Source organism: Molossus molossus, unplaced genomic scaffold (genome assembly GCF_014108415.1).
Source record: "Molossus molossus isolate mMolMol1 unplaced genomic scaffold, mMolMol1.p scaffold_m16_p_16, whole genome shotgun sequence".
In the NCBI taxonomy this organism is placed as follows: domain Eukaryota; kingdom Metazoa; phylum Chordata; class Mammalia; order Chiroptera; family Molossidae; genus Molossus; species Molossus molossus.
Window position 1 is genome coordinate 43874109 of NW_023425351.1, and position 17305 is coordinate 43891413.

Consider the following 17305-nt stretch of genomic DNA (forward strand, 5'->3'; position numbering starts at 1 on the left):
GTCCACAGGCTTACTCTCTAACCGCTGAGCATACCGGCCAGGGCCCTCCTAACAAATTTTTAAGTGCACGATATAGTATTGTTAACTGTAGGCACAGTGTTGTACAGCAGGTTTCAAGGACTTACTTGTCTTGCCCAACTGAAACTTTATACCACCCTGCACCAACTCAGCCCTTGGAAACCACCATTCTGCACTCTGTTTCTAAGAGTTTGCCTATTTTAGATATCTCATATGAGTGGAATCATTCAGTATTTGTCCTTCTGTACTGGCTTATTTCACTTAGCACGATATCCTCATGGTTCGTCCATATTTGGCATATAACAGGATTTTTCCTTCTCTTTTTTAAGGCTGATTAATATTCCATTGTATGTATAAACATTACTTTTTTTAAGCTCCAAAGAGATTCCTTTACTTTTTTTATTTTTGTTTTTGTTTTTTCAGTTTTATTTTTGTTACAGATGTTTCTCCTTTTTTACCTCATTGATACCCTCCACCCCATCCCACCCGCCCCATCCCCGGCTTTGTTGTCCATGTTCATTGGTTATGCACACATGCATATAAGTTCTGTGGTTTATCTCTTCCCACCCCCCACCACTCCCTCTTCTGAGGGTTGTCAGTTTGTACCCTACTTCCGTGTTTCTGGGTCTACCCTATTCCTCAGACTGTTATATTCATTATATTCCATATATAAGTGAGATCATGTGGTATTTGTCTTTTTCTGCTTGGCTTGTTTCACTTAGGATAATACTTTCCAGGTCTCTCCATGTCGTCTCAAAGAATAAGAGATCTTTCTTTCTTATAGTTACATAGCACTCCATTGTGTATATGTACCACTGCGTTATCCATTCGTCTACTGATGGACACTTGGGCTGTTTCCAGATCTTAGCTATTGTAAATAGTGCTGCTATGAACATGGGGGTACCTATATTCTTTCTGATTGGTGTTTCAGGATTCTTAGGGTATATTCCTAGAAGTGGGATCACTGGGTCAAATGGAAGTTCAACTTTTAGTTTTTTGAGGTAACACCATATTGTTTTCCATAGTGGCTGCACCAGTCTGCATTCCCACCAGCAGTGCACTAGAGTCCTCTTTTCTCCACACCCTCGCCAGTACTTGTTGTTTGATGATTTGTTGATGGTGGCTATTCTGACAGGTGTGAGGTGATACCTCATTGTTGTTTTAATTTGCATCACTCTGATGATTAGTGATGTTGAGCATTTCTTCATATGTCTCTTGCCTATTTGTATGTCCTGTTTGGAGAGGTGTCTATTCAGCTCCTCTGCCCATTTTTTAATTGGGTTCTTTGTCTTACTTTTGTTGAGTTGTATGAGTACTCTATATATTTTGGAAATTAACCCCTTATCTGATGTATCATTAGCAATGATGTTCTCCCATACAGTGGGTTGCCTTTCCATTTTGATGGTTGTTTCTTTTGCTGTGCAGAAGCTTTTTAGTTTGCTATAGTCCCATGTGTTCATTTTTTCCTTTGTTTCTGTTGCCTTAAGTGATGTATCAGTGAAAATTCTGCTGCGTATGATGTCCGAAATTTTGTTGCCTATATTTTCTTCTAGAATTTTTATGGATTCACGAGTTAAACATTATTTTTTTTATTAAAATTATTTATTTCTTAATTTACTGAGATAAATCTCTCTTGGCCCTCTCTTATATCAATCAATCTTACCTACTTAATCCAGGGAAGTTTCAGAACTTTATTGCCATATTACTACTACTTTTCTATTGCTTTGTTACTATCTGTAAGACATTCATTCATTCACTCAACACATACTTATTCAATGCCACATATGGGTGCTGGCGGTATAGAAGGAAAGAATTCCAGTTTTTATGGAGCTTACATTCTAGAACAATGGTTGCTAAACACAGATGACTTTGTTTCTCAGGGGCTCATTCGGCATTGTCCAGAGACACTTTCAGTTGTCATGGCTGAGGATGGCATCACTATCATCTGGAAGGAGTGCTGTTAATGCAGCCTCATTTCTTGCCTCTTCCTTTTCCACACGCCGTACCAACCGGCTGCAGTTTTGCACAGCACTATACTCTCCCCCCTACATCTCAGATCTTAGCGTATGCTGCTCCCTTCCTTCTTCACCTGGTTCACAGTTAACATGATAATCGTCACCACAGATATTAAGGCATCAGGGCATTAACTGTCTGTTCCATTATCCACTTTCCCATAGGACTCTCCTGTCCTTCTCCTTCCCCTTGGTTGGTAAGGGAGCTGGTTACATTTAGTTTCTGTTCTCTATATCTCAGCACCAACTGGCCAGACATTTCCATTAGGAGGGTAACCTATTTCCACAGTACTCTCTCTTTTCCTTTTATGTGCTCCCAGAGTTGCTGTGTCAACACAGTGCCCTGGTGCTATCTTGGATTGTGGTCAGACCCATTTTCTGGGGCCCCTGCCCCTGCTCTGTCTTGCCTACTCTTCACAGAATTCTTGGAATGGCCCTAATTTTGCCTGTCAGCCCCACTGGCTCTCCCCATATGCCTCAACACCCTACTCCCCTGCAAGGAAGTAGGCTTCCAAGGCCCCTTCCTCTGGGTCCCCAGCTTAGTTTTCAGGTCCCGAGACCCTTTTAGCTTCTTTTTACTATGTCCATCCCTCCAAGGCTTCTTTAGAGCTTCCCAGCCAGGCCCAACCAGACTCACCTCCTGTCTGTGGGCAAAGGCAACACAGAGGCTCCAGTCAGGGAGTCATTTGGGTGGAGTCATGCCTTACTTCCAGCTGGAGACTGATGTCAATTTGTAAGGCAACACTGACCTAGAAAATTTCCTGAATCTTTAGGAGATTCACTTTGTGAGAATTTAATGTGTATATAATATAGCAACCCATTGTACCTTTTTTTGATTTACAGATTTTGGTATTGTGATGCCTAAAGATTATTTCTTGTTTGTTTGTTTTGTCTTGTTTTGCTGAAGACGCCATGTGCCAATTTCCAGCCTAGAAAATAATTTGTTTGTGTTATTGGTCCTGCATTTTATTAAATGCCCACCACACTCTCTATTTCTACTTCCTTACTCCTGTCAGTTAGAGGGATTTGTGAGCAAAATGAACTATTTATATGTGTTCTATTTAATTACTATTTAATTTGTTAAAGTTAGACACTTCATTTTTGTTTTTTAAAGTCTTCAAACATAACCTATAAATTTAGTTGTTTTATTTGTAGAAAGAAAAAAGCGATTTTTATATAAAAATGAAACAATTGCTTTTTTGTTGTTTGATTTGTGTTTAATTAACTTACAAATTTAAGATTAAATTTTCTCAAACAATTGATCACCTTTACACATGTAATTAAGTTTCTTAAACTATTTTCAACTAGCTTTACAAATTTAATATGTTTGATTTTCTAAAATATTTCAAATGCCTGATGGGGCAACATTACAAACCCAGCAAGTAAAATCTTTCTACATTGCAGTTAACTTTTAAATCTAATAAAACTAACATACACATGTAGTAAATTGGATTATTTTAGATATCCAAATATTATTTATGAACATATTCAATTATTTTATAACTTTCAAATGGAAACCATAAATCAAGTACCAATTTATCATTTCAAAATAAAATCACAAGGCTAACTTGTTAGAGGCTCTTAAAAATTTCAAACCCTTTTGCCCCGCCAGTGTGGCTCAGTGGATTGAACGTTGTCCCATGGACTGAAAGGTCCCAGTTCAATTCCCAGTCAGGGCACATGCCTGGGTTGTAGGCTTGATCCCCAGTAAGGGGCATGCAGGAGGCAGTCGATCAATGTTTATCTCTCACATCAATGTTTTTATCTCTCTCTCCCTCCTCTCTCTCTAAAAAATCAATAAAAACATACTTAAAAAATTTCAAACTCTTTAAATAACAGATCATCACAAATGGTTATAAAACCCACAAAAGAAGAATACTACAAATTTGAGTGGCTTCACTATTTGCATACCTTCCACACCCTTTTTCCATGGAAGCAAAATCACTTTGAAGAGCCAAGGGGAGCGGGAAGGCATTTCAGGCAGGCTGGAGTCATTTGGAACTGCAATACAGATTACTGGTAAAATGCATGACACTGGGAATTATTCCAGGATGATTCTATTTGAACAACGGGTTAACACACTGAGCAGCTTTTCGTATGGGAGTGGTTCTGCCTATGATGTCACCAGAAAGGAGTGTGCCATGGTGTCTCCACAGTGTCTTTCAAATTTCACCCTTATCCTATTTTTATTACAGCCTCTTTATTGTTTAACACATGATTTGGGTAGATAGAATTCTTCAGTCCCCCTTGGGGTGTAGCCTATCTTTTCTCCAGTGATTAGAATTAACTGAATTTTGCATCCCACTTCAGGTTATAACTCTCTGCATCTTTTACTTCATTATTTGTTTCATTGTGGCAAAAATTTGTCTTTTACCCTTTTTCCTCCTTCTGCCTTGTCACACAGCTAGATTTCATTTCCCAGCTTCCCTTGCAATTGGGTGTGGCCTTGTGGTTGACTTTTGGCCAATAAATTATGAGTAGTTTAACCCATAAAACCTCCCCCGGCTCCATCGTCTTTCCTCTTCTGCAGGGTTGATACAGAGCAGTAGGGCAGTCCTAGAAGCTGTGTACTGGAGATAGTGGAGCCAACAAGTTGGAAGGAATCTGGGTTGGAGGACAGTTTTATGTTGATCAGGAACATCCATTTTGGATTTGACATAGGTGAAAAATAAAGTTCAGTTGTGATGTTGAAGGAATTATATATTTTTATAATTGTTTGTTACTTAATTAAAATGGCCATTAACCTTTATTTATTGTCATTATAACAAACATTTCTTAAGTTGGTGATAGCAGTAAATAAAGTTTTAAAAATTCATATACTGTTAGTTAACACTGCATATCCTGAATCAATGCTGGAAACATCAAATGGAGGCATCACTCTTGGCCATTACATGAAAATCTGATCTAATTAACTCCTTATTTTATAATGGGAACCAATGCTGTGCAACGTATGCACCTTTTTAGATAATTTTTTTAAAGCTCCCAATAAAACAATACTCAGCATCCCATTGACAGTTAAATCAGCTACAATATTCACGAGATAAAAATAAAACTACAGCTCAGCTATAAATATTTTCAGTGCTATGATCAAACATTTTCCCCAACAGTCCAAATAAACAGGAAACTACATGATACAATGGACAATATCCTTAACAGACAACACAATCTGCCAGCTACCCAGACGCTCTTAAACAGATCACAGGCACATATTTAAGGAAATAATTTGAAAATAATTAAAACGAGGGATTAATTTTTTTCTAAAAATGTATCTTTCTTTATAATTTAAAGGTATATTACTGTAACAAAAATCAGTGATAAGGCCCCCATTTGTTCTGCTCTGATTATTTCACACTCAGCATTTGGCATGTGAAGATGCGGAAAGGCTAAGGGTTTCGAAAAGGATCGTCTTCACACAAACAGGCTCTCGTCAGCTTTGCACTTCGACAGTCACGGCTTCCCTTTCTCGTTCTCCCACACCAACTAGTTCTGCCATGTGTGGGTTGCAACTGCCCCAGGAAACATTTTTATCTAAATGGAGTGACACACATTAGATTTTGAAATTGAAACTACTCATGAATATATTTCTTTCGAAATGGATTTTATGGATCTTTCCTTGCCCCCACCCCCACCCCCACCCCCACCCCCACCCCCAATTTATTTATTTATTTATTTATTTATTTATTTATTTATTTATTTATTTATTTATTTCCTCACCCGAGGACATTTTTCGATATTTTGTTCACATAGAGTGGGAGGGAGAGAAAGAGAAACATCAACGTAAAAGGGACACTTCGAGTGGTTGCCACCCACACGACCCAACCAGGGCCGGAGACAAACTGCAACCAAGGTACGTGCCCTTAGCGGGAACCGAACCCGGTCTCTCTGGACCGCAGGCCGACGCTCCAACCATTGAGCCAAACCGGCTGGGGCCCCATCCCCAATTTAAAACTTAAACTCTATTAAGTTTCCATGAAAAGAACCTGGGGGAACAATAAAAAGACTTTACACAGTGCTGAAATACATAGGAGAGAGAAAAGAGGGGAATGGTGGGTAGTAGGTAGAAGTATCAGAGTGAATGTTAATAAAGCAGAGGATGGGTACATAATAAAGTTCTATCCAAAAATTGTATTAGTTAGCAGTGTATTCAAGCAGCAAAAATCTTACTAAAAGTGACTTAAACAAATAGAGGTTTGTATTTCTTATGCAATATGAAGGCTAGAAGTAAGCAGTTAATGGTATTGATTCACAGGCTCAGTGGTGTGATGTCATGGCTAATATCTCTGCAGTTTTCTTGGCCCCAAAGGCTGCTGTCCCTTCAAGCATCACACCACTTTTCAAGAAAGGAAGAAGAGAAAAGCAGGTCACAATAGCAACATGTTGTCTCGTGCCAGAAAAGCAAAAGCTTTCTATGTGTAACTGTGTCACATGGCATTTCCTAGATGCAAAGGAGACTGAGAAAGTGAGTGATGACTGGAGACAGGCAAGGAAGAATAGGAAGGGCACACTGGTGTGTCAGTCAAACACATGCCATGAGTGGATGGCTTGTAGTCTTCACACCTCGTTGACCTCCTCACAATACATTCTTGAAGCCAAATAATGCTACATGACACGCTTTCCTTAGTCCATGTTCATATAAGAACAATGAATAGAATTACATGTTTTAGAGAAAAATAATGCTGTACTTTTCTAACTAATTGTGTCCTGCCATCAAGTAGGGACTACCCATCAGTTCATCTCCTTTATCCCTACCTCAGACATTCAAACACTCACAATTAAATCCTACCTAAACTCTCTAAGAAAACACACCAAATTACCAGGAATTTGGGTGAGGAAAAACTTCCTGGTTTCTGAACATTTAATCTGTTGCAAGGAAGCCCTTCGGAAATCAGCTAGCAAAGAAATTTCTAGACAGAAACAATTATTAAAAAAAAAAAAAAAAGGTCTCAAAATCCAAAAATTTTGAATGTCCTTTATAACCCGTTAAAAGAGATTTAAACTTTAAAAAATAAAGTCATCTTTCCTCCTTTATACTGTGACAGTCTAGAATGGATCCAATGGGACCATTGCTTTCCTAGTTATGGAATCTTCACATTTAGGAGGTGATTTAAAATACAAGAAAACACAGCAACTTCCTGCTCAAAAGAGAAATGGCATCCCCTCCTCCCACCTCACTCCACCCCCATGGGCCCAAGCTCTGAAACAGAGCAGTAAATTACATTTAGCTGGAGCTTAAAAGGTCTGGTTTACATCTGATTCCATGTTGTGTGTGTAGCAGCTAAATGAACTGTACTTGAGAAGAGTGGGCTTGGTAATTGTGGGCTACATTCAGTTACAATTAGCAGAAGGTCTAGCAACATTTCTCCTCTGTGATATCTTACTATATTAAAGCTGAGGAATTAACTGCAGGACAGCCACTTGCCTGATTGCATCTCTGAGTTACATTGCTGCTAAAGACTGGACAAGGTGTTTATCATATCCTGGCAGAGAGGGAAAGCGTGCCCCTGTTATGGGGGCCTCTCATGCTGAACAGAAGAGAGTGCACACAGAGAGGGAGAAAATTAGGTCCACATGGTGAGTTGTGTACAATGGAATTGCCTCCTAGAAAAGGACTGCATTTCCCCAGCTCAGGTAAAATTCTACCTCCAAGAAAAATTTTCAGACGGAAAGACTCCTACTTATCTCTCAGTCCAGATCCACTTTAAAATGCCCATGTATGTAGACATAAGAAAGAACGAAGCACTGACCATGCTACAACATGGATGAATCTTAAAGACGTTATGCTAAGTGAATGAAACCAATACAAAAGACAACATGTCATATGATTCCATTGATATGAAATGTCCACAATAGGAAAATCCAGAGAGATAGAAGGTGGATTAGTGGTTGCTGGGAGCTGGGAGAAGGAGCAAAGGGGGAGTAATTGCTAATAGGTACAGGTGATAGAAATGTTCTGAAATTAGAAAGTGCTGGTAGCTTCACATCATAGTGAATATACTAAAAACCACTAAAGCATATACTTTAAAATGGTGAATTGAATGTTATGTGACATATATCTCAATTTTTTTAAATGTTAAAAAAAAAAGCCCACATATGAGAGGACGATAATTGAAAAGCAAATGACTGAAGCTATCAAAGGATTTTTGTATGCTTAATTAACCATTTTGTTTTTACCAACTTGCATGATAAAAGAATTTATGCTCTGTAAAAATAATAATAAATAAATTAAAAAAGGAAAAGAACCCATCCTCTTGGTGGTTCAGCCCAGCTGGTAAGCTGATGGGGGGTTGGGTTTCCTCACCAGCTCATATAGCAAGATTCCTCAGTGTCAAGTACGGACTGTACTAGACATGGTTAAGATTTTTATTATAAACCTCTTTCTGGTCTTGCCTCCTGCTGTGATCTTCTACCCACTTTTCCCTGTGTATGCTAGGACTTTCTTACCTCTGGGACTTTCCTCACACATGGAATAACCTCTGCATTCTCTATCAAATTCCTTGTCATTCAAGACTCACCTCATCCTCTCTGAAACCTGATCATTCCGCAATTAGGGCTCCCCCAGTGTGATATTTATCCCTCTATTTTAAAGTTCTGATTTGTATTATAGACTGATGTTTGCGCATATTTATTTATTTCTCAAAAGGTCATAAAGTTAGTGATTCCAGAATTTATTCCAGAAATATCTAACTCATATTTCTAGTCCTTGCTTCGTATCTATTGGTTGAATAGAAATGAAGGGGAAAGTGAATATCTCAAGACAAAACATGGAGAACCACAGAAAATCTGAGAGATGTCACTCCCACATCTTCTAGGCAGGAACCTAATCCTCTTTTGCTGAGATTATAGACACACAGTTCCAACAAGGTGTGTCTCTATTATGCCCAGTATGACTATTAAAAAGATTGACTTTCACTAATAGTGATTGTAAAAGAGAATCTCCAAATGTTGGCATTGGCAGTATTATCAGAATAAGCATGGAAAAGTTATGCATTTGCTCCTTGGCACTGTAAAAGGAAGTGTCACATTCTTTTAATTTTAAAAATAAAATGAAATCAGACTCATCTCCCCTTTCTACCAGAGTTGGCAGGTATGGCAAACTGACCTATGCCAATTTGGATATTCACAATTACTGGTTCTCATTGGTAGCTGTCATAGTCTTCAATAGTTAAGGTAGGTGACAGCCATAACCACATCTTTTCCTTACAATGAATTCGAGTTTCTGGCTGGATTCTGCCACACGCACAGAAATTTGTTACCACGCAGGTACCAAAACAATCATAAAGTTGTTTTGCTGGCTTGGTGAAGTCCCAGATATGGTAATTCTAGTCTTAATTCTTTGAGGAACTGCCACACTGCTTTTCCACAATGACTGTACCATTTTACATGCCACCAACAGTACCCAAGGGTTCCAACTTCTCCACATCCTTACTAACACTTGTTGCTTTCTGTTTCGTTTTGTTTTATTTTTATAGTAGCCATTCTAATGCTCATTGTTGTTTTGTTATTTTTATGTGTTCTCTATATATTCTGGATATTAATCCTATATCAGGTATATGCCTTGCAAATATTTTTTCCCATTCTGTAGGTTGCCTTTTTTACTCTGTTGATATTGTCTTTTTATGCACAAAAATTTTAATTTTAATAAGTTCAATTTGTCTATTTTTTTGTTGTTACTTGTGCCATCAGTGTCATACCCAATAAACTATTGCCAAATCCAATGTGGTGAAGTTCTTGTCCTAAAGTTTCTTCTAAGAGTTTTATTGTTGCCCTGGCTGGTTTGGCTCAGCGGTTAGAGCATCGGCCTGTGGTCCAGAGAGACCCAGGTTCGGTTCCCGCTAAGGGTATGTACCTCAGTTGCAGTTTGTCTCCGGCCCTGATTGGTCGTGCGGGTGGCAGCCACTCGATGTGTGCCTTTCACGTCGATGTTTCTATCACTATGTTCCTCTCTCTCCCTCCCACTCTACCTGAACAAAAAATAGAAAAATATCCTCCGGTGAGGATAAAAGAAAAGAGTTTTATTGTTTTAGATCTTACATTTAGGTCCTTGATCCTTTTGATGCACAAATTTTTTTCCATATGGATATCCAGTCTTGCCCCCATTGAGTGGTCTTGGCACCCTTATCAAAAAAATCATCTGATCATATATGTGAGGGTTTATTTCTGGGTTTTCAATTCTATCCCAACTAAGGATACTTTCCATTATTATCATTATTTTATAAATTTATTTTATTTTCTTTCCCCAGTGAAATATGTCATTTGGAATGGACATATGTCTATTCATTCATTCATTCATTCATTCATTCATCATTCATTCATTCATTCATTCATTCAATAGATATGTACTGAGCACCTACTATGTGCCAGGTACTGTGCTAGATGCTGAGAATACAATAATAAATTAATAAGACGGATATTTTTCTGTCTTCTTGGAACATCAATCTAGTGAGAAATGTGGTCACATAAAGCAAACAAATTCACAAATATCAAGCTATTTAAGTATTGTTATGGAAATAAATCAAGAACAGAGGGTTAATTTCCAATAAACCATCGGTGGGGAAGCAAGTCAATAAAATGGATGAGGAATGGAGTTGGTAGATACACAATAGACTTCTATTGTGTTTTGTACTCTTCCATATGTTTAAAATATTTTACAATTAGGTGACTTTAAAAAAATTGAAGTGAACCCTGGCTAGTTTGGCTCAGTGATTAGAGTGTCAGCCTGCGGACTAGGGAGTCCCAGGTTCGCTTCCCGCTAAGGGCATGTACCTTGGTTGCAGTTTGACCCTGGACCCGGCTGGGGCCGTGTGGGTGGCAACCACTCAATGTGACTCTCTCATGTTGATGTTTCTCTCTTCCTCCCTCTCTCCCTCCTGCTCTATCTGAAGATAAATGCAAAAAAGTCCTTGGGTGAGAATTAAATAATTACATACATAAAGTAAGATAAAAAACTATTCTACAACCTCATCTATTTGCCTTTTTCTTTTTAACCCCTTTTAAATTAGATGATGCAATATTTTTAGAAATCAACTTTGCGTGAGAATTGATTTCCAATTCTACCTGTACTCAGAATCACCTAAAGCACTTATGAATACAGATTCTATAGATTCTAATCTCCAGAGATTCTGATTCAGTAGGATTGGGGAAAGGTTCACAAATTCTTTTTAATAAATACCCAGGTGATGCTGATGCAGCTGTGTTGGATTCTCATTTGGGAATCACTCAAGCTAAGCAAGAAGCGTTGGTAATTGTGTAGCTAGACATATACACATTAAAAACAAAGACAATAACAACTTGCTTTTTAAGGAAAGGCAAGAAGATGATCTTTTGTGAAGAGAACTCTTTGTAACAGGAATAATTAGCCAATCAGTTCTATGCATCTACACACCATTTTTTTCAAGGAGAGGCATGTATAAAGAAATTGTCTAGGAGTGTTTCTCCAATAAGTAAGTTGACCCTTCTGCCTATTCATTATTTTCATTTTTTAAAAAAATTAATTCATTTATTTTTGTTACAGATGTTTCTCCTTTTCCCCCTACTGATTCCCCCTTCCCGCTCCCTCCCCGCCCTGTCCCCAGCTTTGTTGTCCATGTCCATTGTTCATGCATACATGCATATAAGTTCTGTGGTTTATCTTTCTCCCACCATCCCCTCTTCTGGGGATTGTCAGTCTGTACCCCACTACCATGTCTCTGGGACTACCCCATTCCTCAGACTGTTATGTTCATTATATTCCACAAATAAGTGAGATCATGTGATACTTGTCTTTCTCTGCTTGGCTTGTTTTGCTTAGGATAATAGTTTCCAGGTCCCTCCATGTCACCTCAAAAAATAAGAGGTCTGTCTTTCTTACAGCTGCATAGTACTCCATTGTGTATATGTACCACTGTGTTTTTATCCATTCGTCTACTGATGGACACTTGGGCTGTTTCCAGATCTTAGCTATTGTAAATAGTGCTGCTACGGACTTGGGGGTACCTATAGTCTTTCTGATAGGTGTTTCAGGCTTCTTAGGGTATACTCCTAGAAGTGGGATCACTGGGTCAAATGGAAGTTCCATTTTTAATTTTTTGAGGTAACACCATATTGTTTTCCATGCACTAGTCTGCATTCCCACCAGCAGTGTACTAGAGTCCCCTTTTCTCCACACCCTCGCCAAACTTATTGTTTGATGATTGGTTAATGGCGGCCATTCTGACAGGCGTGAGGTGATACCTCAGTGATGCTCAGCATTTCTTCATATGTCTCTTGGCCATTTGTTTGTCCTGTTTGGAGAGGTGTCTATTTAGTTCCTCTGCTCATTTTTTAATTGAGTTCTTTGTCTTCCTTTTGTTGAGTTCTATGAGCACTCTATCTATGTTGGAAATTAACCCCTTATCTGATATATCATTGGCAATGAAGCTCTCCCATACAATGGGTTGCCTTTCCATTTTGATGATTGTATCTTTTGCTGTGCAGAAGCTTTTGAGTTTGATGTAGTCTCATGTGTTCATTTTCTCCTTTGTTTCTGTTGCCTTAGGTGATGTATCAGTGAATATTGTGCTGCGTCTGAAATTTTGTTGCCTACCTTTTCTTCTAAGATTTTTATGGATTCATGAGTCACATTTAAGTCTTTTATCCATCTTGAGTTTATTCTTGTATATGGTGTAAATTGATAGTCTAGTTTCATTTTTTTGCATGTACCTGTCCAATTTTCTCAACACCATTTATTAAAGAGGCTGTCTTTACTCCATTGTATGCTCTTGCCACCTTTGTCAAATATTAATTGCGCATATTGTCTTGGGTTCATTTCTGGGTTCTCTATACTGTTCCATTGATCTATCTGCCTGTTCTTGTGCCAGTACCAGGCTGTTTTGATTACAATGGCTTTGTAGTATAACCTGAAATCTGGTAATGTGATCCCTCTGGCTTTGTTCTTCTTTTTCAAGATTGCCAAGGCTATTTGAGGTCTTTTTGGTTCCATATGAACTTTTGAAGTATTTGTTCTAGTTCTGTGAAATATGTTGTTGGTATTTTGATGGGGATTGCATTGAATCTATAGATTGCTTTGGGTAGTATGGACATTTTAATGATGTTAATTCTTCCAATCCATGAACAAGGTATGTGTTTTCACTTTTTTATATCTTCCTCTATTTCTTTTTACAATGACCTGTAGTTTTCTGAGAATAGGTCCTTCATTTCTTTGGTTAAGTTTATTCCTAGGTATCTTAATTTTTTTGCCACAATGGTAAATGGGATTGTTTTTTCAGTTTCTTTTTCTGTGAGTTTATCATTGGTGTATAAGAATGCCATCAATTTCTTTTTTCTTTTTTTTTTTAAATCTTTATTGTTGAATGTAAAATGTATTACAGAAGTTCCACATTTTCCCCCCATTGACCCCCTCCTCCCCATTCCCGCCCCCCTCCCACCTTTTCCCACACTATTGTCTGTGTCCATTGGTTATGCATATAAGTTCTTTGGTTTATTCCCCTCCCAACCCCTTTCCCTTTGAGGTTTGTCAGTCTAGCAATGAATTTGTACTTCTTAATTTCTTCACCTTTTTCACCCATTCCCCAACCCCCCTCCAAACTGGCAACCAACAAAATGTTCTCTTTACCTATGAGAATGTTTCTGTTCTACCTGTTCATTTTCTTTGTAGATTCCATTGTTGATAGACATGTATTCATTGCCATTTTGTTTGTTCATATATTTTATCTTTTTCTTCAAAAAGACCCTTCATCATTTCATATAATAATGGTTTGGTGGTGATGAACTCCTTTAACTTTTTCTTGTCTGGGAAACTATATGGCCATCGATTCTAAATGACAGCTTTGCAGGATAGAGTAATCTTGGTTGTAGGTTCTTGGTTTTCATCACTCTGAATATTTCTTGCCACTCCCTTCTGGCCTGTAAAGTTTCTTGTGAGAAATCAGCTGACAACCTTATGGGAACTCCCTTGTAGGTAACTAGCTGCCTTTCTCTTGCTGCTTTTAAGATTCTCTCTTTGTCTTGAACCTTTTGAATTTTGATGATGATGTGTCTTGGTGTGGGCCTCTTGGAGTTCATCTTGTTTGGGACTCTCTGTGCTTCCTGGACTTGTATGTCTGTTTCCTTTACCAAGTTAGGGAAGTTTTCTGCCATTACTGTTTCAAACAGGTTTTCGATTTCTTCTTCTCTCTTCTCCTTCTGGCACCCCCAAGATGCAAATGTTGGCACGCTTGAAGTTGTCCCAGAGGCCCTTACACCATCCTCATGTTTTTGGATTCTTTTTTCTTTTTGCTGTTCTGATTGGGTGTTTTTTGCTTCCTTATATTCCAACTCGATGGTTTGCTCCTTGGGTTTACGTACTCTATTATTGAAGCTGTGTAAATTATTCTTTATTTCAGTTAATGCCTCCTTCAATTCTAACTGTGCATCCATCATTTCTGACTGGTCCTTTTTTTATGCTCGTGAGGCCCTCACTAAGTTCACTGAGGTTCTCACTAAGTTCATTGAGCATCCTTATAAGCAGTATTTTGAACTCAGCATCTGTTAGGTTGCTTATCTCCATTTCGCTTAATTCTTTTCTTGGGGTTTTGTTCTGTTCTTTCATTTGGGACCTGTTTCGTTGTCTCCTCATTTTGGCTGCCTCCCTGTGTTTGTTTCAGTGTATTATTTAACATGAGGTATGGGGCTAGCTGAGACCAGATGCTGCTTGTTTGAAAGAATTTAGGAAAAAACCTGAAGCAGAATCCAAGACAGACCAATCCTATGGTTAAGCAAGTGCCAATAGCTTGGGCGGGCCTGAAAGTTGGGTGGCGCGGGGCCTCAGGGAATCACCAGGGCAGGGCTACCAGTGTGAGCTAGGTTGCTGGAGTCCCAGATATGGTGACTGTCTGCTGCGCCAGGGAAGGGCTCACCAATGGAACAAAGGCCTCTGACAGCACGTTTGTCCTGGAGAAAGCCCTCTCTCCAGCCCTCACTCCAGTGCCAAACAGCTCAGTTCTTTCCTGTATGTCTCTAGTGCCCCTCGAGCTGCCTCCCCTCCAGGCTTAGAGGAAGTGAGTCCGATAAGTTCGTGCACAGGCCCTTTAAGGAGCTGCCTGGGGCTCCAGCCGTGTCAGCTTCCCTGAGCCTTAGTTCCCACTGGTTTTTCCAGCCAGAAGTTATGGGGACTTCTCTTCCGGGCACTGGAACCCTGAGCGGGGCACCTGGTGTGGGACAGGGACCCCTCAGTCCTCAGGAAGGACCTTCCCAGCCAAGGTAGCCTCCTGATTTTTATCCGCCACACGTGGGTGTGGGACCAGCGGGTTCGCCTCCACCCCTCCTACCAGTCTGGATGTGGCTGCTGCTTTAATTCCGTAGTTGTAGGACTCCCATTCAGCTTGATTTCAGGCGGTTTTGAATGATGGTTGTTCTGTAGTGTAGTTGTAACTTTGATGTGGCTGTGGGAGGACGTGATACCTCATTTACCTACGCCGCCATCTTAACCGGAAGTCGCCATCAGTTTCTTGATGTTAATTTTGTATCCTGCTACTTTGCCAAATTCATTTATTAAGTCTAGTAAATTTTTTATGGAGTCTTTGGGGTTTTCTACCTATAGTATCATGTCATCTGCAAATAATGACAGTTTCACTTCCTCCTTTCCTATTTGGATTTCTTTTATTTTTTCTTCCTGTCTGATTGCTGTGGCTAAGACTTCCAGTACTATGTTAAATAAGAGTGGCGAAAGTGGGCATCCTTGTCTTGTTCCTTTTCTTAAGGGAAATGATTTTAGTTTTTGCTCATTGAGTATGATGTCAGCTGTAGGTCTTTCATATATGACCTTTATTTTTTTATTTTTTTATCCTCATCCGAGAACATTTTTCCATTCTTTCCTCAGATAGAGTGGGAGGGAGAAAGAGAGAGAGAAACATCGACGTGAAAAGGACACATCGAGTGGTTGCCACCCGCACAACCCAACCAGGGCCGGGGACAAACTGCAACCAAGGTACGTGCCCTTAGAGGGAACCGAACCCGGGTCTCTCTGGACCGCAGGCTGATGCTCTAACCACTGAGCCAAACCGGCCAGGGCTATATATATATTTATTATGTCAAGATATGATCCCTCTATTCCCAGATTGCTGAGTGTTTTTATCAGAAATGAGTGCTGGATTTTGTCTAATGCTTTTTCAGTGTCTATTAATATAATCATATGATTTTTATCTTTCATTTTGTTTATGTGGTTTATCACATTTATTGATTTGCAAATATTGTACCAGCCTTGCATCCCTGGGATGAATCCCACTTGGTCATGGTGAATAATTTTTTTGATGTATTGCTGGATCCGATATGCTAGCATTTTGTTCAGGATTTTGGCATCTATGTTCATCAGGGATATTGGCCTGTAGTTTTCTTTCTTTGTAGTGTCTTTTTCTGGTTTTGAAATTAGAATTATGCTGGCCTCATAAAATGAGTTTGGAAGTCTTCCTTCTTCTTGAATTTTTTGAAATAGTTTGAGGAAAATGGGTGTTATTTATTCTTTGAATGTTGGGTAAAACTCCCCTGTGAAGCCGTACGGGCCTGGGATTTTGTTTGCTGGGAGAGTCTTGACTACATCTTCAATTTCTTTTGTTGTTATTGGTCTGTTCAAGTTTTCTATCTCTTGCCGGTCCAGTTTTGGGAGACTGCGTGTTTCTAGAAATTTGTCCATTTCACTTAGTCAGTTATTATTTCTCCTCTTTCATTTATGATTTTGTGTATTTAGGTTCTCTCTCTTGGTTTCTTGGTGAGTCTAGGTAAGGGTCGATCAATTTTGTTTATCTTTTCAAAGAACCAGCTCTTTGTTTTATTGATGCTTTGAATTGTTTTTTTGGTTTCCATGTCATTTATTTCTGCTCTGATCTTTACTATTTCCTTCCTTCTATTTGCTCTGGGGTTTTCTTTCTAGTTCTTTAAGTTGTGAGGTTAGATAGTCTATTTGAAATTTTTCTTGCTTCTTGAGGTAGACCTGTAGTGCTATGAACTTCCCTCTCGGAACTGCTTTTGCTGCATCCCATAGATTTTGTGTTGTTGTGTGTTCATTTTCATTGGTTTTCAGGAAGTTCTTAATTTCTTCCTTGATCTCCATGGTAACCCATTCATTGTTCAATAACATGCTATTTAGCCTCCATGTGTTCAAATGTTTTTGCATGTTCTTGTTGCAATTGATTTCTAGTTTCATGCCATTGTGATCTGAGAAGATGCTTGATATGATTTCAATTTTTTTGAACTTGTAGAGACTTAGTTTGTGTACTAACATGTGGTCTCTCTTTGATAATGCCCCATGTGCACTTGAGAAGAAT